The sequence below is a fragment of the Piliocolobus tephrosceles genome, chromosome 2 (genome assembly GCF_002776525.5).
Source record: "Piliocolobus tephrosceles isolate RC106 chromosome 2, ASM277652v3, whole genome shotgun sequence".
In the NCBI taxonomy this organism is placed as follows: Eukaryota; Metazoa; Chordata; class Mammalia; order Primates; family Cercopithecidae; genus Piliocolobus; species Piliocolobus tephrosceles.
In genome coordinates this window covers 19,973,118-19,996,492 of record NC_045435.1, presented here as the reverse complement: position 1 = coordinate 19,996,492, position 23,375 = coordinate 19,973,118, and the positions used below count along the sequence as shown (strand labels likewise).

The following is a 23,375-nucleotide window of genomic DNA, read 5'->3' as shown; positions in this document are numbered from 1 at the left end:
AACCATTTCTATAGATGCAAGGTAATCATGTAGAATGAAGTGTAGCTAACCATCATCAGAGAAAGATAGCAGAGTAACTGCATTTAAAGAGCTACAGTGACATAAGATGATGGAGATATTGGCTAATAGGGCCTATTTATCAGTGGTCTGCTGCCATGTAGAGAGTTACTATGTCTTATGAACTTAGAAGAGAGCAAACACAGCATGGAGAACGCAGAGGTGAATGGAAGTGTCTCATATAAGAATACTGGCTTTGTCAATTAGGGCAGCACCTGCTGCTATCACACACAGGCATGGGGCATGCCTGATGCCACGGGTCTAATTCACATGAGAAATATGATACGGGACATGTGTGAGGGGCAAAAGTTTGTCCTGCAGCAATTACATGATTTTTATGACAATATAGCTGAAAAGGTTTGTTGAAATTAAGTAAACCACGATGCGGGAAATGCTAATTTTAAGGGTTCAATGGATGTAATATGTTCCCGAAGGCCAGAGAATGAGGTGTCAAATAATATCTGGGAGGAAGGCATATAGGCATTTAGCAAAGGCTGAAAAATTACTAATCCATGGGCAACAATAGACGGGTGCTCCTAGAAATTTTTGGAACTGCTTTTTTGGTTTGTTTTGGAGAGACAGATGGACAAAATAACTCCAAGTATTTTGTGGGGAGGTTTTGAGTGCTTGCAGATATCTCATACTCTAAGTAGGTTATAATCATTTGTACACGTTGAAATTTATATTAGGAGATTTTAAGGCTTGTTTCAGCTAGAACCTTTGGGAGAATGAGGGACCTTAAAAGAGCACCCTGCTTAGTCTGGTTATAAAATAAGAGGTCAATAATATGCTGAAAAAGAATGGAGCTTTGGGTAAAGGTTACAGAGTCTAGGTTAGCATTAAAGATGTGGAGAAATATTGACGGGGACTTGCAATATCCCTGGAGTATCGAAGTCCATGTTAATTGTCTTTTTCTAAACGTAAATGCAAAGAGGAATCACTAGTCAGGTGCAATAGAATTGAAAAGTCACCTGAGCAGTGGTCAATTACTGTAAAGCAGACTGTGTTCACAGAAATTGAGGTAAGAATCGTGGTTGGATTAGTCTCTATGAGAAATCACAAAAAAGTTTATGATTCTTGGATGTTGTGCAATCAATCGATTTGGTTTTCTTCCAAATAAAACTTTTTTTTTTTTTCTACTGACAAGCTTAGGGTATTGCAAAGTGAGTAAGTAAAGAATAGCCTACAGTAAGACAGTCTGTTCACTTCCTCATTATGTGTCTCAAGAAAGGGAGTACTGCGCTATTCATGAGAAAGGTTTACTGCATATTCTTACTGTGACCCACTTATAGAATATCACAAGAAATTTGTGAAGTCATGTTCTCAACTTTTAAAATGTCATTTAAAACTCTCTTAATGAAATGTCTGAAGCCTTATTTATAACAAAGCGTTTTCTAAATTTTGAACGATATATTTAATAATATTTTGAATTATAAAGTGAGGTCCAGGTTGGGTGAGGTGGCTCACACCGGTAATCCCAGCACTTTGCAAGGCCGAGGCGGGCGGATCACGAGGTCAGGAGATCGAGACCATCCTGGCTAACAGGGTGAAACCCCATCTCTACTAAAAATACAAAAAAACTAGCCGGGCGTGGTGGCGGCGCCTGTGGTCCCAGCTCCTCGGGAGGCTGAGGCAGGAGAATGGCGGGAACCCGGGAGGCGGAGCTTGCAGTGAGCTGAGATGGCCTTATAATAAAATATAATATATTATAATATTTTAATAATATAATAATAAAATAGTATTATTATCCAATAATAATAATAAATAAAAATAAAGTGAGATCCAAATTATAGGTATTCTCATTCATAGGAAATTTACAAATGGTAAATCATTATCTATACCACCACAGTCTATTTAATCAATACTCTTATATACATTTCTATGGGCATGTACTTTTTTTTAATTTATTTTTTTTTGAGACGGAGTCTCGCTCTGTCGCCCAGGCTGGAGTGAGTGGAGCGATCTCGGCTCACTGCAAGCTCCGCCCCCCGGGTTCCCACCATTCTCCTGCCTCAGCCTCCCGAGTAGCTGGGACCACAGGCGCCGCCACCACGCCCGGGTAATTTTTTGTATTTTTAGTAGAGACGGGGTTTCACCGTGTTAGCCAGGATGGTCTCGATCTCCTGACCTCATCATCCGCCCGCCTCCGCCTCCCAGAGTGCTGGGATTACAGGCGTGAGCCACCGTGCCAGGCCGGACGTGTATGTTTAATATAAACTACTTGATACTTCCAAGTTGTTTATCATAGTGGTTATGCCAATGCGGAAGAGTTTTTGTTTCTCAACATCCTTGCCAGTGTTTGCTTTTTAATAGTTTGCTAATTTATGTGCATAAAGTGACAATTCGTTTCAATATGAATTATCCTGATGATTTCTAAGTGTGAGCAGCTTTCCCCACATTTATTGACCGTGCATGTATCATATTCTCAGGATTGTCATTCTATTGCTTAATAGTAGAAATTCTATAGTCAAACAGACAAGGTATAGACCCCAGTTGCACATTAGCTTTATAAACTTGAGGATATCACTTAAATTATCTGTTCTTAAGTTTCCTCATCTGTAAAATGAGAATAGTAAGAATACCTACTTCACAGGGATATTCTGAGGGCTTAAAGCATTTAGAACAGAGTCTAGCACAAAATCATCACTTAAAATGTTAGTTATGATTATATTCCTGCACATTGAAAGAGCTTTTTTTCAATTAATAACACTTCTTACACAAGTTAATTCACAGGTCAATAAAACATTCTTAGTTATAGAAAGTGCAAATATTTTGTCATATTTTGTGGACTTTATACTTACACATTATATAGTTTCTATTCTGTAGAAAATTTTTCTAATTTAGTCATATACCGGCTTTTGTGCTTAATTTTAGAAATTTTTTTTTTCAAGATTTCTGGATATAATGAGAATTTCATGTTTTTCTTCTAAAAATTAAAAAATAATTGATTTATTTTTTGTCCAGATTATGGAAATGAGATAAGGCATTTACAAATAAATGGCAAAGTATTGTTGAATTATTATAAAAACTCGAACTTTCTCAAAATTTTGCAATGTATTTTCTGAAATATAGGTAATTTATATGTATAAACACGGGTATGTGTTCGGCCCATTCTGTCCACTGGTCAATGTATCTCTTCCTTTGCCATGACTGTTTTATTGACTTGACAATTACTATCTAGTTAAGAGCCAATCACTCTGATCACATCATTGCTTTTTTCTTCAAAACTATCTTCAGTATTATTGGAACTTTGATGTTCCATGTCAGTTTTAAAATTGACTTCCAATTCCTACTGCCAAATTTACGTAGTATTACTATTTTCATTAGTTTAGATGTTATAGATTTTAAGAGAAAAAAGACACCATTATCATATTATCTTCCCTTCCATAACCAAATAATTTTCTCCTTGTATTCAGTTCTTTATTCTCCAATAATATTTACTAATCTCCATAGAATTTATGTGCAGTATTTTTTGGTTAAATTTACCCATAGTTTATTTCTAATTTATTTCTAATTTTGTTGGTAATACACATGGATTTTTAAAATGTTGTTCTGCAGTATGTAAAACTGCAGACTGTGAATAAATCATATTATGTGTAAGAAAATAATTTTCACTTTTTTCCCACATGTTATGCCCTTTCCCCCTCTTTTTTTTTTTTTTTTTTTGATATATTACAATGCACAATAAGCCTAGTATAATTTTAGGTAGAGATGGTGATAAAAGCCACAGGTCTGGTCTGAAAAGCATAAAATACTCCAGATAGAATTTAATATATGTGCTTTGTGAAGGTTTAAAAATAATCTGTTGAGTACAGTGTTCACTTCTTGAGTGATGGGTGCACTGAAAGTCCGGACTTTACCACTAAATAATATACATATGTAAGAAATCTGCACATACACCATATAAACCAATTTAAAAAATAAGAATAGGAGGGTTTTTTAAAACATATTGGAAATTCTCAAGTAAAGAAGCAAAAAGGAGCCTGTCTGAAAGGTTCAAAAAATAATTAGATAATACCTAGACATCAGAAACTTCTACTGGTCCAGGATTGAAATTCAAGAGGCTGTACCTGCAGTTGTTCTGTTGGAGACAGTTATAATCTGTTCAGGATTTCCTGTAAAATTGTTTTCTTAACTAGGGGTTGAATTGATACCTATGCTTGGAATGCTAGGTTCTGAAATAACATTCCCCTTGCTGTCATAACTACCACAAACAATTGCTAGTAGCCATCAGGAGGAGAAAGCTCCTCTTTTCTTCCTGCCTTCTGATCTCCAGCGACCATTTCCATTAGGCAGAACTTAGGAAGTTTATTGGCAAGAGATTCTGGGAACTGTAATTTGTAGGTTTTGAAACCCAGTAATACAAAGAAAAGAATATAGATAAGCTCTTTAAATTGAATGATCAATGATAATTTATTTATGACTTTATTTTCAGGGTAAGGATATTCTCTTCTCTTCTGAGTTTATTATAAACTTCTTTAAGTCATGGATACATGGTGAATTGTAATAAACAGACTTTTTCCTATAAATCTTCAGATAATCAATTTTATTCTAAATTAATGTCCATATGACACATTACTTGAACAGATATTCTGATGTTGCAATATCTTTTAACTCCTTAAATAAATTCAGTTGGTGGTTATGTATCTTTTTTACAATAGTTTATCTGATTTGTCAATATTTTAATTCATAATTGTGCATACAGTTTACAAGTGAGACTAGTCTGCAAGTTATTTTTCCTTCACCAATTTTCTCCCACGTGTGGATTAACAACTTACTAGCATGCTAAAATATATTGGGAATCTTCCCCTATTTTATTATTCTCTGAAGTAGTATTACCATACAGAAATATATATTTATTAAATTTTATGAATGGCATTTAAATTCTATGATCTCCATTATAATCTGTGAAACATTTGATGACCAATTTAATTTATTTAATCTTTTTGTTGTTTTACATATATATTATACATGAGTTTATATATATATGATATGTGTGTATATATACATGTGATATGTAATGACATACCATATATATATACACACACATACTTATACTATGCATGTGCACATAGAGTTATATAATTTCCTCTTTAAAATGTCTTCTAATGCCTTCTCTATCACATTTCTCAAAGAAAGAGGTTTTGTTTATTGATCCAATCTGTTCCCTCTGTGATGTATTCTGTATTATTTATTTATGCCATATTTTTATTATGACTGACATCTACTATATTTAGTTTTACTTTGTTGTCTTTGTTACCATTTTTAGTATATTCTTAGTTTATTATTTGTATTTCTTGTGTGTCCATGTGTGCTATTTAGAGCATTTAAGGCTCCAAGTTCTCTGCTTAATACAGATTTAGCTACGTCCCATGATTTTTGATATGTAGCATATCCACTGTCTTCCATCTAAACCCAGAAATAATGCAGCATTACATTTTAATTTTTTAAGTATAGGGTTACCATCTCCTACTATATATGTTGTTTAACTAATTTAAATGCAATATAGAAAATGTGACCTGTATTATATATTCTCTTTAATATTTTATTTTATGATCATTTGAAAATATATTTCTTGTTCTTATTTAAAATACCTCATGTGTTGCTTGTTTACATATGTATATTATTTATCTATGGTGAATGTATGTTTCAATTTTCTTTCAATAATGACTTATTGAGTAAACTCTTCTATTCAAAATGTTTAGGTTCCTTTTGAAGCGATATTTTGTATCCTATGTTATTATATTTTAAGGTTGGTTTCCAGTCTCCCTCTGTCTCTTCTCTCACCCCTGCCTCTGTATGATTTTGCATCTTCCCCAAAACCCCAGCTTTCATCTCTTCCATGTACCCTGGACATTACATCTTCCAGTTGGAGATCCATAGCGGAGGATAGTATGGCTCAGCTTCTGGTCAGGAGCCTGTTTCTGTTTCTCTTCATTTGGCCCAGCAGTTTGCTAGAGGCTGTAGCTCTGCCTCTTTCAACAAGCAGCTAAGAGCTGACCATTGATCAGACTCTGAGACTCAAGTCTGGCTTTAGGTCACCCATCTTGAATGAAACACATTTTGGTCCATCGCTTACCTCTGATCCTAGAGCCCCCTCCTAGTTCCAATGCTATTGTCCCCATGGTATGTCTGTCTGTTTTGTTCTATTTGTTCATGTTTGTGTTTTGGTTTGCTTCTCTTTTCTAGTCCACATTGATATTTGAATTATTTGTTCATCTAACCATGCATTGTTATTTATGCATGTGATTAGGATTTGAACTTACTGGATTTTTGCACAAGAATTTTTTTGTATTATTTTTATAGTATTGTTTTTCTGCCACATTTTAGTATACCGGATATTGTGAGTCATGATAATGTCATTTTGGAGAGCTTTGACTACATATAAAACAAGTTTAGGATTTAGTTAAAGTTTGAATGATTAACTTGGAATTAAAATAATGGCATGATCAAAATCTAAATTCTTTTTTTTTTTTTTTGAGATAGGATCTTCAGTTGCCCAGTAATTCTCTCACCTCAGCCTCCCCAGTAGGTGGAACTACAGGTGTTCACTACCACAGGCAGCTAGTTTTCTGTGATTTTCTTTAGTAGAGACGGAGTTTCACCATGTTTCCCAGGCTGATCTTGAACTCCTGAACTCAAGCAACCTGCCTGCCTTGGCCTCCTAAAGTGCTGGGATTGCAGGTGTAAGCCACCTTTCCTGGCCCTAAAACCCAAATTCTAAGATATTATGTTGTGTCAGATAGCCTTGAATATAGGGTTTCTTTGTTATAATTCTCAACTTACATCTTAGAGAGATCCTTACATAAATATCTAAACTGTATTTTTGCCCTGCTGATTTTCATATTATGAAAGATGTCTGTATTACTTTCTTCTTATCAACCATATGTAATTTTGAAATGTATCATAAGGTCCTAGAAAAATTTAGTGAGAATGTGAAGAATTCACTAGAATCTAAAGAATATATATATATTTATATTCTTTATATATATGAATATATATAAAGTATATATGTGTACTAAGTATGTATATATATACATATGTACTTTCTTATGTCTCTAATTGTCCAAATATAGTGATACCACACTCTCTCATACATAATAATTTTAATCCTGAAGATTATAGTAGTTATCTTAACTCTCATATTAAATATCATAGCTGTAAAAGCCATAGTCATGAGGTTTATAGTGACTTGAGACCTGTTTGAAGATCCTTAGATAAGAAATGATGTTGAATGTGAACTTGGCTCATTGACCACAAGGGATATGAAAAATGTGAATTTAAACATAAGGTCTTAAAGACAAATGTGGAATTTTGAAATTTCTTAAGTTAAAGCATCAATTTACCAGTATAATACATTGCACAAAAATTAATATACTACTTTTGAAGTTCTGCTTTGATTACCTTGGATACTACCCTACAACTTACATTGTCAGCTTATTTCTTGCTATGTATCTAAAATGGACAGAATGTTACAAGTTCTATTATATTTTTGAAAATGAAAAAAAGCTTTGAATTGAAAATGAAAAATATTAATGATACAGCTTTAAACCTATTTTTTGTTTCAGTAATTCAGCAATTCCTTTAATAAACAAGAATAAATTCCTGTTCTGCAAATCTTAATGAATATGTATTTTAATTAGATTTTAAATCCTGATTATATAAACAAAAGATGTTATCATTACATAAATGGTTACACAAGTAGTGTTGATTATTCTGGGTTAGCATCATAAATTCTTCCTTTCACTTTGCTTGTATGTGAATGTGTGACAAGTTTCAGAGAGTACCAGATCAGAGAGAAGGACTTTAAAATCTTCATTTTTACCCAGAATTAACAAGCAGTGTGAACTAGATCAAGTCTCTATTTTCACATCTAAGAAATGAACAACTACATTAAATAGTGCTTGTCTCTGTCTGCTTTATATATCCTATGTGTCCCTAAGCCAATTTAGCACTTCTGAATAAGAACAAAACACAACAAATAAAAATATTCAAAACAATGACATATTGGTGAATCCAGCATATTTTCATGAAAGCCCAGCGTAGAGAAGTATGAAATGATGAGATAAAGAGGGGAATAGATTTTTGATTATCTCTTTAAATTAGCAGTAAGACTCTAGATATAACAACGGTTTTAGAACTCAGAATATAATATTGCAGAATGCAGTTCTGACTGGAAGTCACATGACAGCAACAGTTGTGAATAAAATTCCCACACAATCTACTATATTACAAAAGAATAACAGAAAATATTGCTAGAATGGTAAGCAAAATCTGTCTGCTCTAGTTAGAATTACAACCTAATTTAAATGAGTCCAATGAACCCTTCTATAGAAGAAAGAATCCATTTTCATCAAAGTGGATTCAGCTTGTGGAATGCTGTGTGTGGTTGTGGCCCGAGTCAGAGCCCACTGGGACTGGCAGCCCCTGCCATCAGTATCTGTCATGGAGCAGACATTTCTCTTTGTATTATCAGCCAGCTCCAGGCTCCTGGGCTGGTCAGACCGCAGTGAAACGCTGACAGTGAACTGTTGCACAGGAGAGACCTGTAAGAGGTTCTCACTCTGTATTTAAAGGGCCCGGGAGCTGCAGGAAGACAGTGTTTCTGCCTCTTCTAAGTGGCATGTATGAAGAGACACCTGATTTAGCAGCTCTGACAGCCCACAGGAAACTTGACCCAGACAGAAACAGAATGTGAAATAACAGGAGCTCTCATCCTTGAATTTTAAAAAGAGGAGTAGGGGACTAAGAATTCTGAGTGTCCCTGGTAGCAAGGCATCATTTGGTGAGTTAAACGCACACTTTCATTTAATTTACCAAAACACCATGTATGCTGATAGAATTTAAATAATGTATCATTAATCATGTAGTAAATAGGTAGTTGTGGAGACAAAAAATCTTTTATCATAGGAATTGAAGCAGCAATTAAAACACAGCAATTAAAACTGTACCCTAGAATTCTACGACTTGGTTTCAAAATTTGTTTTGATCACTTAGCAGTGATGACAACTTTGACAAGTTTTTAAAATTTTCTGTTCCTCTGTTTTCTTCATCTGAAAACATGCAGACAATGCTCATATTTTTGTTGTAAGGTTCAAATAAGCTTGTCTTAATTGTTTAGTCAAGCATCTAATGTTTAGTAATGGCTCAAAAATATTTAATGTTATTTTCCATTTGTCATGAAAATCTATACTCATTCTAAAATGTCATTTGCCCTCCTGTATTTGAGTGTGCTGGTCATAATATCCATTGAAATATGCTTTTCAATGCTTCTATAATCTGCATATTTATGTATTTGCGGAAACCCAGCTTTACCTCTATTAAGAGGTACTATTTGATGAGTTTTAAGTAATTCATTATTAAAAATGGAAAAGTTAATATGTAGCTTTATTGTATTAGGAATTGTGACTAAAGAGCAACAAAGACACAGAAACACATTTTGTAAAAGCAAGAAAGATATGAGCTTTAAAAATACACAGAAGCAGATTAAATGCTTCAAAAAAAGATATATCCATGTGCCAATAACTGGAATGACTCACAAGTACCTTGAGCTTAATGTATTGAAAAAAAAAAAAAGAAGCCGTATACTTCCCCATGTATACTGCAACTTGGCTCTTCAGTCTATTTTGTAATGGATTAATAGCCTATTAATATTAATCCATCTGCTCTTATTGGAACCAAATCTTTGTAAATTACACAGCATTAGAAAAATATGTTTGAAAATGTTTGAAAAATGTATTTAAATGTATTCGTACATTAAAAGTTTTTGTTCAACAATATTTAACTAATGCTTGCCATGAGCATTCACTTTTTTTAGCTTTACAAATAATGTTAAACAAAAAGTCATTATTCTTCCCACAAGGAGTTTACACTCATTGCAGAAAAAAGGCAGATCTACACGTAATACAATGAAAAATTCTAAACACAGTAACAATACGAAACAAAGCCAAAATGAAGCAGTGGAGATAACTGGAGATTCAAGGATAACATCCAAGCATTATTTCTGCAGTCTGTAATACAGCATCCCAAGATAATTACACCGAGATCATTCACATCTCCCCCAATTCTTCAGACCTCTGTTCCAATGTTGCCTTCCCAAGTAATCCATGTAAAATTTTAACACTGCTCCAATGAGAAAAGTTGGGCCTACCTTATTAACTTTTAACACTAATGAAATATTTTTTACTAATTATTAATTATAAATACGCATTATATTACATGGTATACATTTTAATAACCTGGTGATTATTACTTATAATTAATTAGGTTTATTATTAATATGTATCAGCAGCTGGTCTACTGCATGTTAACACATACATTTTTTTCTATCATACACTAGAATAAAGATTCGAAAAGGCAGAGATTATCTCCTCTTTAATGCTGTATCCCAAAGCCTAGAAGAATCAGAGACTTACTAGCTATCTAATAACTATAGTTGAGTAAATAAATGACAGACATTTGCATGTACGCCTCGAAAATAATTAGCAACTGAAGTGTTAGAGGTAGAATGAGGCAATAAGTTACTAGCAAAGAGAGTGCAGTATTTACAGGCAGCGATATACTAATGAAACTGAACATTTGGAGAATATTTGGAAATATAAAAGAGCTTGCATCCCTGGAATGCAATGAAAAGAAAAGTGCTCAAAAGGTGATAATATACACAGGGTCAATTTGTTCAGGGTATTTTTGGAATGTTTGAAATTTATTGTAAGTAGATCATTTATCCATTAGAGTGACTAAGTATTTTAAGAGTATCATTCTATAATCCCATTCACTTAGCTTTTATTTAATGGGTTCCTTCTGGTGGTAGACATTTGAGTTTTTTACAGTTATTAAGAATAAAACTACTATAAACATATATCAACAAGTCTATATGTGTACCCATATTGCATTACTCTGGGATAATGAAGTTGTAAAATAGTTGAGTCATACAATAAATGTACTATATTTCTAAATTTACAAGAAATTTTCATAAAGTTCTCTAAAATAATCTCATTCCACATTTCTACCAGCATTATGTTAGGATTCCACTTTTTTCACATGCTCAGCAAACTTGGTAATTTTAGAATTTCTAGTTAGTGTGTAGTTACACATCATTATGGTTTTAATATGCATTTTCTTAATGAGTAATGATGTGTTTATGCTTATTGGTTATTCATATCTTTTGTGAACAGTCTAAACAATTTTTTCCATATTTTAAGAGAAATGTGCATCTTCTATTATTGAGTTTTAACTGTTCTTCATACTTCCTAAACAGTGGTTTCTTTCAATCTTTGGCAATAAATCTGTGTGTGAATTAGAGAGAGTATTTGAAGTTTGGGCATTTTTCTCTTGTTTCACAATTAATTCCCCCGGGCTCTTTAGATTCCGCCTTGCACATGTATGTAGTTTTCCTGACAGTCAAGGATGCATGAGGAGTTATATAGCTTTCTATGCCTCCCTAATTTCAAAGATCCCACTAATTTTTTGGCAGAATTATCACTGACTCAACCAAGATGCTAATTCCAGGCCTGCACAGTCATGGGTTTCCTCATTGTTTCTTACAGACTGTGCTTTGTTTTCTGACAATGTGACCTGGCATGGGTATTCACCTTCTGCTGAAAATCCAATCTGCTCTCTTAGCAGTGAAGCTGCTTTTTATCCTTTTCCAGCCCCACTATAGTAATATTAGCAAATCAATCTTGGCAGGGCAGAGGTTTTGGGTTAAGGGAACGGTAAATGGAATGGCTCTAGGCAAGAAGCCTACAGATTCTTACTGTTTTCCCCATTATTCAAGAGTTTTTCTTGAATAAACGCTTACCAATTTGGGACTTTGTACAGTTCCAGGGATGAAAAATTGTGGACGTTTTCTTGGCAATATTTTCCAGTTTTTAACTTGTATTATTTGATTTGGGGAAGACAATTTGCCAATATCTACTGTCCACTATAGCTAGAAATTAAAAATATATTTGATGTGTTTGATGCTATTTTAAATGCTATTTTAAATTTTCTTTTTTGTTGTTGTCACTTTTATTAATGCTATTTAGAAATGCCATTAATTTTTAACAATCTACTATCAAGTAAAGTTGTTTAATTTAGTTTTTCATTCTAATATTTCCTTGGTAGGCTTTTCTAGATTGTGTACATGCACAGTCATATGACCATGAGTAATGACAAGTTTATTTCACTTTATTCAATCTCATTCATTTCCTTTTCTTGCATTTTAGATCATTTAATTTATCAAGTATGACTCTGAATTGAATTAGTGATAACAAGTATCTTTGTCACATTTTTGTTCTTAGAGGGAAATAATTATATACATTACATCAAATTAAGAATGCCTTATTAGGGGACTCTGAGGAAGATGGTGGATAGGAGACAGGGCTCATATACAGCTTCCACTTGAACAGAAAGAACAATGTGTGGAGACTCACACCATGAACTTTTGCTTGAAGAACCACTGCAGGAATGGACCAGAAAAAAAAATAATAAAATAATTCACAAAGCCTTTGAAAAAAGTGGTATACTGCTACAAGTTCCACGAGACAGGAGAAAAATGTGAGTTCTAAAAGTGTGAGGGGGGAACCTACCTTTGAACACACATCCTCACTGGGGAATGTAAAAATCCACATCACTGGAGAAAGATTTAACCTGTAATAGAGCTGAAGTGAATGCAAGGAGCTGCACAAAATATAAAAGTAGAAGCAGCAGTGGGAAGAGTCTTGTAGGCATTCCCAGTCTCCAGCTTGAGACCAGGAAAACCATCTCTGACTACACCTCACGTGGACCCTCAGGGAAGGCAACCAACAGAATCAAAAAAGGGTTCCAGGATAAAAGAAGTTTCCAACCGAAATTTGTAACAATTTCTACTCGGCACAAATTTTCTTGAGAAGAATCTGGAGCATGAATGAGAATTGCTTCAGATATGAATACAGGAGCCTCTGCCATCAAATCTGCATGCTTGCTTTCTTAGTGGTGAAACTTAAGGCCTGGGGCAAGGTCTGAGCAGGGGACTGCAGGAGCAAGACCAGCCTTGCCAACTGCATGGGAACAGGGTTAGGACTTTTGCTCCTGGCTATCCCCCAGTTCTCCAGAAAACTATATAACACAGGAGAGACAGCCATAATCCCATCTGGAACATACCCCATTGACCTGAGAACCACCCCCCACAACAGTGGCTGCAACAAGCCCCACCCTAGCAGAGTCTGAACCCAAACCCACCCAACCCAGCTCCCATCTGATAACCCTGGTAGCCGAACACAAGAGACATAAACTCTTCGGAGCTTTATGGCCCTGCCCATTACCTGAGAAACCAGATTACTTACCCTAGCCAACCTAGTAGTACAAGCTTACATCCCTCTAATACTAGCACAGCTGGTGCTCTCTTGAAGGCACCACCTCCTGGCAGGAGGCCAACCAACTCAGGCCATCACTGCAATGCATGACAGGAAAGTTTCTCTTTCCTGCCCCCAGGAAAGAAAAAACAACAGCTGGTCCCACTGCCTGCAAAATCCTGGCTAACCAGAGGTCCCGAGTTTGTCCATGTGACAACTTCATTGCTAGCGTAACCAGCTTTTGAGAAAGCCAGCACGCTAAGCATTTCTACAACCAAGGCACAGAGTCTACTTCACTGTCCTGTCACTCCCACCAGAGCAGGTGCTGTTAACCACAGCTGGGAGACCTGAAGATGGATTACATCACAGGACTCTGCAGACATTCTACAGCACCAGCCCAGAGTCTGATAACCCTGCTGGGTGGTCAGACCCAGAAAAGCAGTAACAATCCCTGCAGTCTGTCTCTCAGGAAGCCCCATTCCTAGGGGAAGGGTAGAGCAACATACCAAGGTATAACCCCATGAGACAAAAGACTCTGAAGAGCAGGCCTTGAGTTCCAGATCTTTCTGATGAAACAGTCTGCCTAAATGAAAAGAAAAAAGAAAAGTAATTCTGGTAATGTGACAAAGCAGGGTACTATAACAGCCCCAAAAAGATCACATTAGCTCCCCAGCAATGGATCCAAACCAAGAAGAAATCTCTGAATTGCCAGATATATATAGAAGGTTGATTATTAAGCTACTCAAGCAGATATCAGAGAAAGGTTAAAAAAAAAAAAGAAAAGAAAAGAAAAAAGACTTAAAGAAATTAAGAAAAAATACAGGATATGGATGAAAAATCCTCCAGAGAAATAGATATCATAAAGAGAAAACAATCACAACTTCTGGAAATAAAAGACGCACTTAGAGAAATGTAAAGCAGACTGGAAAGTTTCGATAATAAACTAGAAAAACAAGAAGAAATATCTTCAGAACTCAAAGACAAAGCTTCAGATGAAGACAAAAAAAAAAGAATAATAATATAAAAGAACAAAGCCCACAAGAAATTTGGGATTCTGTTAAATGGCCATCCCTAAGAAGAATTGGTTTTCCTGAAGAAGAAGAGAAATCTAAGAGTTTGGAAAATTTACTTGAAGGAATAATAGAGGCAAACTTTCCTGGTCTTGCTAGAGATACAGACGTCTAAATACAAGAAACTCTGAGAACACCTGGGGAATTTATCACAGAAAGATCATCACCTTATCACGTAGTCCTCAGGTTATCTAATGTCAAAATGAAGGAAAGAATTTTAAGAGCTGTGAGACAAAAGCATCAGGTTACCTGATTAACAGCGGATTTCTCAATAGAAAATGTACAAGCCAGAAGGGATTGGGGTCCTACCTTTAGCCCCCTGAAACAAAATAATTGCCAATTAAGAGTATATCTAGCAAAATTAAGCTTTATAAATGAAGGAGAAATAGTCTTTTTAAGACAAATAAATGTGAGAAAATTTGCCACTATCAAGCCAGCACTACAAGAACTGCTAAAATGAGTTCTAAATCTTAAAACAAAACCATAAAATACACCAAAATAGAACCTCTTTAACCATAAATCTCACAGATTCTATAAAACAATAACACAATGACAAAAATAAAAAAAACAAGATATTAAAGCAACAACTAGCATGATGAATAGAACAGTGCCTCATATCTTAATACTAACATTAAATGTAAATGGCCTAAATGCTCCATTTAAAAAATACAGAATGGTAGAATGGATAAAAATCCACCAACCGAGTATCTGCTATCTTCCAGAAACTCATTTAACACATAAGGACTCACATAAATTTAAGGTAAAGGTGTGGTAAAAGATATTCCACATAAATGGAAACCTAAAGTAAGCAGGAGTAACTATTCTTATATCAGTCAAAACAGACTTTAAAGCAACAACAACAAAAAAGACAAAGAGAGTCATTATAAAATACCACAATTCTAAACATGTATGCATGTAACACTGGAGCCCGCAAATTTTAAAACAATTACTAGTAGAGTTAAGAAATGAAATAGATAGCGACACAATAGTAGTGTGGGACATCAATACTACTCTGACAGCATTAGACATGTCGTCAAGGCAAATTTAACAAAAAACAATGGACTTAAACTACATCCTAAAAAAAATGGACTCAACAGATGTTTACAGAACATTCTACCCAACAACTGAAGACTACACACTCTTTTCATCAGCACATGGAACATTCTCCAAGATAGGCCATATGATAGGTCACAAAACAAGTCTCAAAATTTAAGAAAATTGAAAATATATCAAGTATCCTCTCAGACTATAGTGGAATAAAACTGGAAATTTACTCCAAAAGAAACCCTGAAAACTATACAAATACATGAATATTAAACAATTTGCTCTTGAATGATCTTTGGATCAACAACAAAATCAAGATGAAAATGTAAAAAATTCTTTAAACTGAATAATAGTGACACAACTTATCAAAACCTCTGGGATACAGAAAAAGCAGTGCTAGCCTACATCAAATAATCTGAAAGAGCACAAATAGACAACCTAAAGTCACCCTTCAAGGAACTAGAGAAGCAAGAACAAACCAAACCCAAACTCAGCAGAAGAAAAGAAATAACAAAAATCAGAGTAGAACTAAATAAAACTGAAATAAAATAATATAAAATATAAATGAAACAAAAAGCTGGTTCTTCAAACAGACGAAGAAAATTTATAAATGGCATATAACAAAGATAGTATGCCAGCATCAAGTGAGTTTCATATCAGGGATGCAGGGATGGTTTAACATAAGCAAGTGAATAAATGTAATACATTAGATAAACAGAATTAAAAATAAAAACCGTATAGTTATCTCAATAGATGCAGAAAAAGCATTTAGTGAAATCCAGTATCCCTTTATGATTAAAACCACCAGCAAAATTGACATTGAAGGAACATACCTCAGGTAGTAAAAGCCATTCATGACAAACCCATAGCCAACATTATGCTGAACGAAGACAAGTTGAAAGCATTCCACCTGAAAACTGGAACAAAACAAAGATGTCCTGTTTCACCACACCTATTCAACATAGACCTGGAAGGCCTAGCCAGAGCAATCAGAGAAGAGAAAGAAATAAAAGGCATCCAAATTGGTAAAGAGGAAGTTAAATTCTCACTGTTTTCCAGTCATAGGATCATACTGAGAAAAATCCTAAAGACTCATCCAAAAGGCTCCTAAATCTGATAAATAAATTCAGTAAAGTTTCAGGATACAAAATCAATGTACACAAATCAATAGCGCTGCCAAACATCAACAAAAATCACACTGGGAATCAAATCAATAACTCAATCTCTTTACAACAGCTCCAAAAAAATAAAATAAAATGCTTAGGAATATACCCAAGCAAGGAAGTACAAGATCTCTACAAAGTAAACTACAAACATTGCTGAAAGAACTAATCAATGACACAAACAAGTGGAAACACAACCCATGCTCATGTATGGGTAGAATCAATATTGTGAAAATGACCATACTGCCAACAACAATCTGAAGATTAAATGCAATTCCCATAAAAATGCCATCATCATTCTTCATAGACATAGAAAAACACAGTCCTAAAATTCACATGGAACCAAGAAAAAAAAAGAAATAGAAAAAAGAGCCCTCATCGCCAAAGCCAGACTAAACCAGAACAAATCTGGAGGTACCGCATTACCCAACTTCAAACTATACTGCAAGGTTATAGTTACCAAAACAGGATGGTACTGCTAAATACATTGACACATAGACCAATGGAACAGAATGGAGAACCCAGAAATAAAGCCAAATTTAACCAATGGATCTTCATCAAAGTAAACAATACCTTTAAATGTATTCTTTAAGACAGACAAATGCTGAGAAAATTTGCCACTATCAAGCCAGTACTACAAAAACTGCTAAAAGGAGTTCTAAAGTTGGTGCTGGGATAATTGGCAAGCCACATGTAGAAGAATGAAACTGGATCCTCATCTCTCACCTTACTAAAAATCTAAGATCTAAAACCATAAAAATTCTAGAAGATAACATTAGAAAAATCCTTCTAGACATTGGCTTAGGCAAAGAACTGCATGACCAAGAACCCAAAAGCAAGTACCACAAAAGCAAAAACAAATAGTCTATATCCTCATTGTCTTCAGATTAAATAGGCTGAGCAGAAGAGGAACAGAAGGGGGTTGGTCCTCCTATCTCAAGCGTGGCAGAGGTGGAAGAAAACTTATGTATAATGGGAGTTGTGCAGTTCAAGCGTGTATTCTTCAAGGATCAACTAAATATTATTTTGGTAATTAAATTTAAGTTGAATTTTATAGAATGATTTTCTTATATCAGATAGTCATGTTTTTTCTTTGATTGTATTAATGTTTAGATTTATTTGGTTGTTTTAATTGAAACAAAATTGCATTACTCAATTAAGTCTACAGTGGATTTGTGTTTATTCTTGTGTTCATTTGTTAAGTTCTGTTTTATTATGAATTTTTATCTTTTTCATCCAAGTGTATTTGATAAGCTTTTTCATAATATCTTCATGATCTGTTTAACATTTGACACATAGTTGATACTTCAGTGTCTACTTTACTCAGGAAGTTATTGATATACATTAATCTGAGTATATCATTTCAGATTAATAACAAGTTCTTAAAAATAAATGAAAAGCAAAAAATATACTGAAAAGTTTTGCTATTCTGAGATATAATCACATTTGTAACTAGATCTTCAATTTTTCATATTTTCCTATAAAATTTTACGTTTTAATTTCTAAGATAATTGAGGCACTTTGGCTTTTGGCATCTTAAATCAAAGTTTATATGAAAAAAGAATGGTTCCTAAAAGATATTATTTATCTTTAGAGTGTTTTGATTCTAGCTTTAGTAAAATAACTACTTTATTAAATAACTCTCTTATTTGATAGTTAATAATTGTAGTTTATTAATAACTATCTTATTTGATCTAATTTAATTTTCCACCTTTTATTGTTACTTTATAAGAACATTTTAATTAATTAGAATTTTTTATTGCTTGGAATCAACAGTTGTTTACAGTTCGTTAAAAACTTGAAAATGCCGGGCGCGGTGGCTCACGCCTGTAATCCCAGCACTTTGGGAGGCCAAGACGGGCGGATCACGAGGTCAGAAGATGGAGCCCATCCTGGCTAACACGGTGAAACGCCGTCTCTACTAAAAACTACAAAAAACTAGCCGGGCGAGGTGGCGGCGCCTGTAGTCCCAGCTACTCGGGAGGCTGAGGCAGGAGAATGGTGGGAACCCGGGAGGCGGAGCTTGCAGTGAGCTGAGATCCGGCCACTGCACTCCAGCCTAGGTGACAGAGCGAGACTCCGTCTCAAAAAAAAAAAAAAAAAAAACTTGAAAATATGAGTACATTTTGCATTGAATCACTGATGAGTTATTACAATTATAATACTTCTAAATCATAGTATTATTACAGGAATTTGTAAAGCAATTAGACATTATGGGTATTTCATATATATATATATATATAAAATCTTTTCCACCTCAAATGAGTATTCTTAAATTAGATCTTATTAATATTCAGATTTTTTTTACACAGGAAACTGAGTCTCAGCAGATTCTAACAGAATGGAGGGGTTATTAACCAAGTTACGTTATGAAAACCTTTGAGAATATCCAAGCTCATTAGCCCCATGTAATGTATACTTCAGAGTTAATAGAGGCCAAAAGAGTGGTTTGAGATGGTGATACACCTTGTAGAATGGGCTCATTCTCTTCCTATGTGTTTTTCTCTTGTACCCCAGCTTTACAACACAAGCAATTAATTTTTTTTTACCTCACTTCAGCAAAGTCACAAACTAGTATGAAAAGTCAGAAATTTTCTGTGTTACCCAAAGATAGCTAAAACTGCAATTGTGCAATCTTTGAATGAGAACACTACATTCCAAATCCTATTTTATTTTGAGTATAATATGGAAAGAAAAATCTAATTTTATTAATAATTATTTGCATCTCAATGTATTCATGAATAAGCAGACTACTCCATATTAATATAATATTATTAACAACTTTATGTATTTCATGCAAAAATAACAAATACATCAAAACTTTCAAACATACAAAATTTGTATATCTGTGTGTGTATTCATGTATTAATATTTTGGATGTTTCTCTGGAAAGAAGTATTAATCATTGTCTTACACTGAATTTAAATCTTCCCTCTTTATGGTGACCAGAAGCCAAAATACATTAACAGGATAAGAAAAAAAAAATAAAACTAGTGTGCATAGCTCTTTAAGAGCATCACATCAAATTACCCGGGCTCTACTTTCAGTTGCCTATCAAATATGTAACTTTTTTACAGTGAACTTGATATACCCTCTTGTGTACTATAAGGTATAATTGCTTTTATAAATTGGAAAGAAATTTCTAACTTCAAACCTCAATCAAAAATCTTTATCTGTACTTGAAACAGTCCCACCTCTCCCGATCCTGCTATCAGTTTCTTTAAATGTTAATATTAATAATATAGTTAGCATCTGGGAGTTAACTAGAAACAAGTATAAATATCTGCTACTGTGTGTATTACCATTTATCCTAGAATAGTTCACATTGATGTTTTATACTCATTTTAATTGCATCTTCACAGAAATTTTATGTAGCTGGCTCTGACTTATGAAAACTTGATTTGCTTAAGGCCCCACTCATAAAGCATTGCTGCTGCTGCTGCTTTTCTTTCTACTCACTCCTCAAGACCATAGTACCTTTTATCACAACTACGGAGGCCATATAAAAGCTAGTCAAACAAACAAGCAAAAAGAAAAATAAGCTAAACACCCACAAAAAAATAAAAAAGATAAATAAAATGCCTTTAAAGAATCAGTGGTAAGTGGGAAAAAAAAGAAAATAAACAATAAATGAGGAGAGAACGTTGACAATATTTCTTAAATTGTGGTCACTAGTTTCACTTTTATCAGAATTCTCTCTTTTGATTGTTAAAATGCAGATTTCCAGGTTTTACGTCAGTTGTATTGAGTCAAATTCTCTAAGCTACACTACCAGAATGTATTAACATTTAAGTTAAAACTCCATTGATATTGATTTAGAAAATGTAATAACTCAACTTGATAGACTCAGATGGGAGAGCCCATGAACCTGCATTTTAAACAATAATTTATTTTAATGAAGTTATTTATTCTGCAAACATTTTTTCCCATACTTCTCAGTAAAACAGAGGACTGACAGACTCAGAATCTTAATATTTGAAATAAAAAAGTAATTTTAGGAAAATAGCATTTAGGGGATGATAATGCTAGCCTGGCTGAAATAGTATGTGTGACATTTACCTGAGGTTACTTTGTCACTAAAAAGATGAATATTCAGACTTGGAATACTTACATTAACCAGGGGTTGATGCCTGAACAGTTTTGATCTTCTTCTTAACTTCAGTTTGATGAGAAAATTAAAGATTCCTGTAGTATTCTGATAAAAAATAGCCTCTCTTCCCAAGATGCTAGAATATTGTTTTGCACAAAAATGGAAAATTATTGTATTCCAAACATAAAAACAGAACTTTGCAAGTGCACATTTCTAGGAGTTATTGATCATGGGAACGACATGTTTAAAGTCCATGCAGAGACAGGGCTTGAGAATATAGGCTTTATGTGAGGGAACGAGCTAGAGGTGGTTATTTGCACAAAGGAGGGAGATGAAACACAACACTCTATCATCCATAAATGGAAATCCGTCTTTGGGTGGACAACTTTAAGAGTGCTATGAATAAGATTAGAACTTGTCTTATTTTCTACAGGTATATACTAAATTACTCAAAACGTTATTGGCTTAAAACAGCAGCAATAACAAGTGTCTTAGCTGAATGGTCCTGGGCCTTGGTTTCTTAAGTGGTAACAAGTCAGAGTACACTCATTTGATGGCTTGCCTGGGGTGATAAATTCAATTTTTCCTTCTTTCCTTCCCTCCTTCCTTCCTTCCTTCCTTCCTTCCTTCCTTCCTTCCTTCCTTCCTTCCTTCCCTTTTCCCTTCCCTTCCCTTCCCTTCCCTTCCCTTCCCTTCCCTTCCCTTCCCTTCCCTTCCCTCCTTTCTTCCTTTCTCCTTTCCTTTCCTTCTTTCTTTTCCCTTTTGACACAGAATCTTGCAACATTGCCCAGGTTGGAATACAATGGCACCATCTTGGCTCACTGCAACCTCTGTCCCCAGGGCTCAAGCAATTCTGCCTCAAGCCTCCCGAATAGCTGAGACTACAGACGTGTGTCCCCACTCTTGGCTAATTTCTGTATTTTTTAGTAGAGATGGGGTTTCACCATGTTGGCCAAGCTGGTCTTGAACTCCTGACCTCAACTGATCCACCCATCTTAACCTACCGAAGTGCTGGGATTCAGGCATGAGCCACTGCGCCCAGCCAGAAATTCACTTCTAATCCACACATGCCTGGCAAGTTGAGCTGCTTATTGGCAAGAAGCCTCAGTTCCTCCCTATGTCAATGTCTCAGTGATGGGCCTGTTGACATAGTGGCTTGTTTCCCCTGGAGCAAGTGATCCAAGAGATAACAAAGTGGAAGCTGCAATGTCTTATGACCTATCATTGGAAGTCACAAACAATCATTCCCATGATAGTCTTTTGGGTTATATTTGCTGTAAGTCCTATTCTGGGTTAGAAGAATGCACAGGGTGTCAAGTTAATACAAGGAGACAATGATTATCAGGGATTATTTTAGGAGCTGAGCAGTCCAGAAGCCAAATTGTTTCACTATTCTTGGCAGATGTGAGGCCTAAACTGTCTTAGTTAAGTGGTATAGAAATTTCAGCCCACAGACTTTACTTATGGAAATACTAGTTCTAAGTCATTCACCTTGAGGCAGTGAAACATTCAATTTTTATAGTACAGCAAAAATACAGCTAGTAAAGGAAATGAGCACATACTATGAGTTCTAGCCAAATTAGAGCCGTTTTGTTTGTTAGTTTCCTACTAATCCTTTAAAATTTATTCAATAGAAAGTGCATGAACCTTTCTGTGGCTAAACATTTGGTCACTTTCCATGAGATTTCTGATAAATCATAAATAACAGGAAATTTTGCATTAGCTTGAAATAACAAACATAATATTTTCCCTTTTTTAATAGCCAAAGAAGTTTACCAGCTTTTGGCATTTGAGATGGGGGGCATTACTCATTTATTGAAACACAGTTAGGATAAATGGTACAAGGAAAGAGATATCTTTCCTCAGCCAACATTCTTGAAATTCGGGGAAATGTTTAAATCTCACCCTTACTCTTATTCAAACTTGTATGATCTCTTCACAGTGGTCCAATTACCTCTTGGATTGGATTTAACAGAGCTCAGACCAACTCCCTGTTTTGTGTGGTCCAGATCTGTTCTACATTAAAAACTCACACATTCTCTAGCCCATTATCTTGTAATATGAAGGTAGTTATTTCCTTAATGGAAAGCAATTCGAGTTTTCTGTGCTGCCCCTGAGACATCACGGATTGAACTCAGACGCCAGAGAACACTTCTGAAGTCCTCTGAGAAAGCTTCTGGAAGCACCCTTCACCAGACGAGAGGTAAGGAGTAGAAACTGTCCCCACCCTTTGGGAACTGAACCATATTTAGATTCATAGCAATTTGAAGACCCCTCCCAAAGTCTCCTCAAAATGTCCTCTCCAATTTCATATTCGAGATTATTATACAGCCTCAATCTGTTATGGTGTACATGGACCAACAGTTAAACAATCGTACGTTAAAGCTTAAGCATGCAACATCTGTTTAATTTCAAAACTCAGATCAAAAGGCCCATGTTAAGGACTGTATCATAATATATTTGTCTGGCCTGGATGCCTTACTATCATGATGTAAGAGATACCCAAAATATCTAAAACGTCTCTCTCTCTTTTTTTTTTTTAATTCCAAGTTAGAATCTAGATTCCAAAGGTAAGCCTTATTTGACTACAAGCCAGCGATCTCTGGTTACCGACTTCACTTCTGCTCTGGTTATTTCT

General features: G+C 34.8%; 1 long non-coding RNA gene across 1 annotated transcript in view; it reads left to right on the top strand.

The window, feature by feature from the left end:
- Positions 1–8,580: 8,580 nt before the first annotated feature.
- The window catches only part of LOC111545112, a 56,723-nt gene continuing 41,928 nt past the window's right edge, over positions 8,581–23,375 (top strand). Inside the window, exons 1-2 of the long non-coding RNA XR_002732345.1 lie at positions 8,581–8,842; positions 22,680–22,940. This is a non-coding gene — a long non-coding RNA (uncharacterized LOC111545112). The remainder of the gene's footprint in view (positions 8,843–22,679; positions 22,941–23,375) is intronic.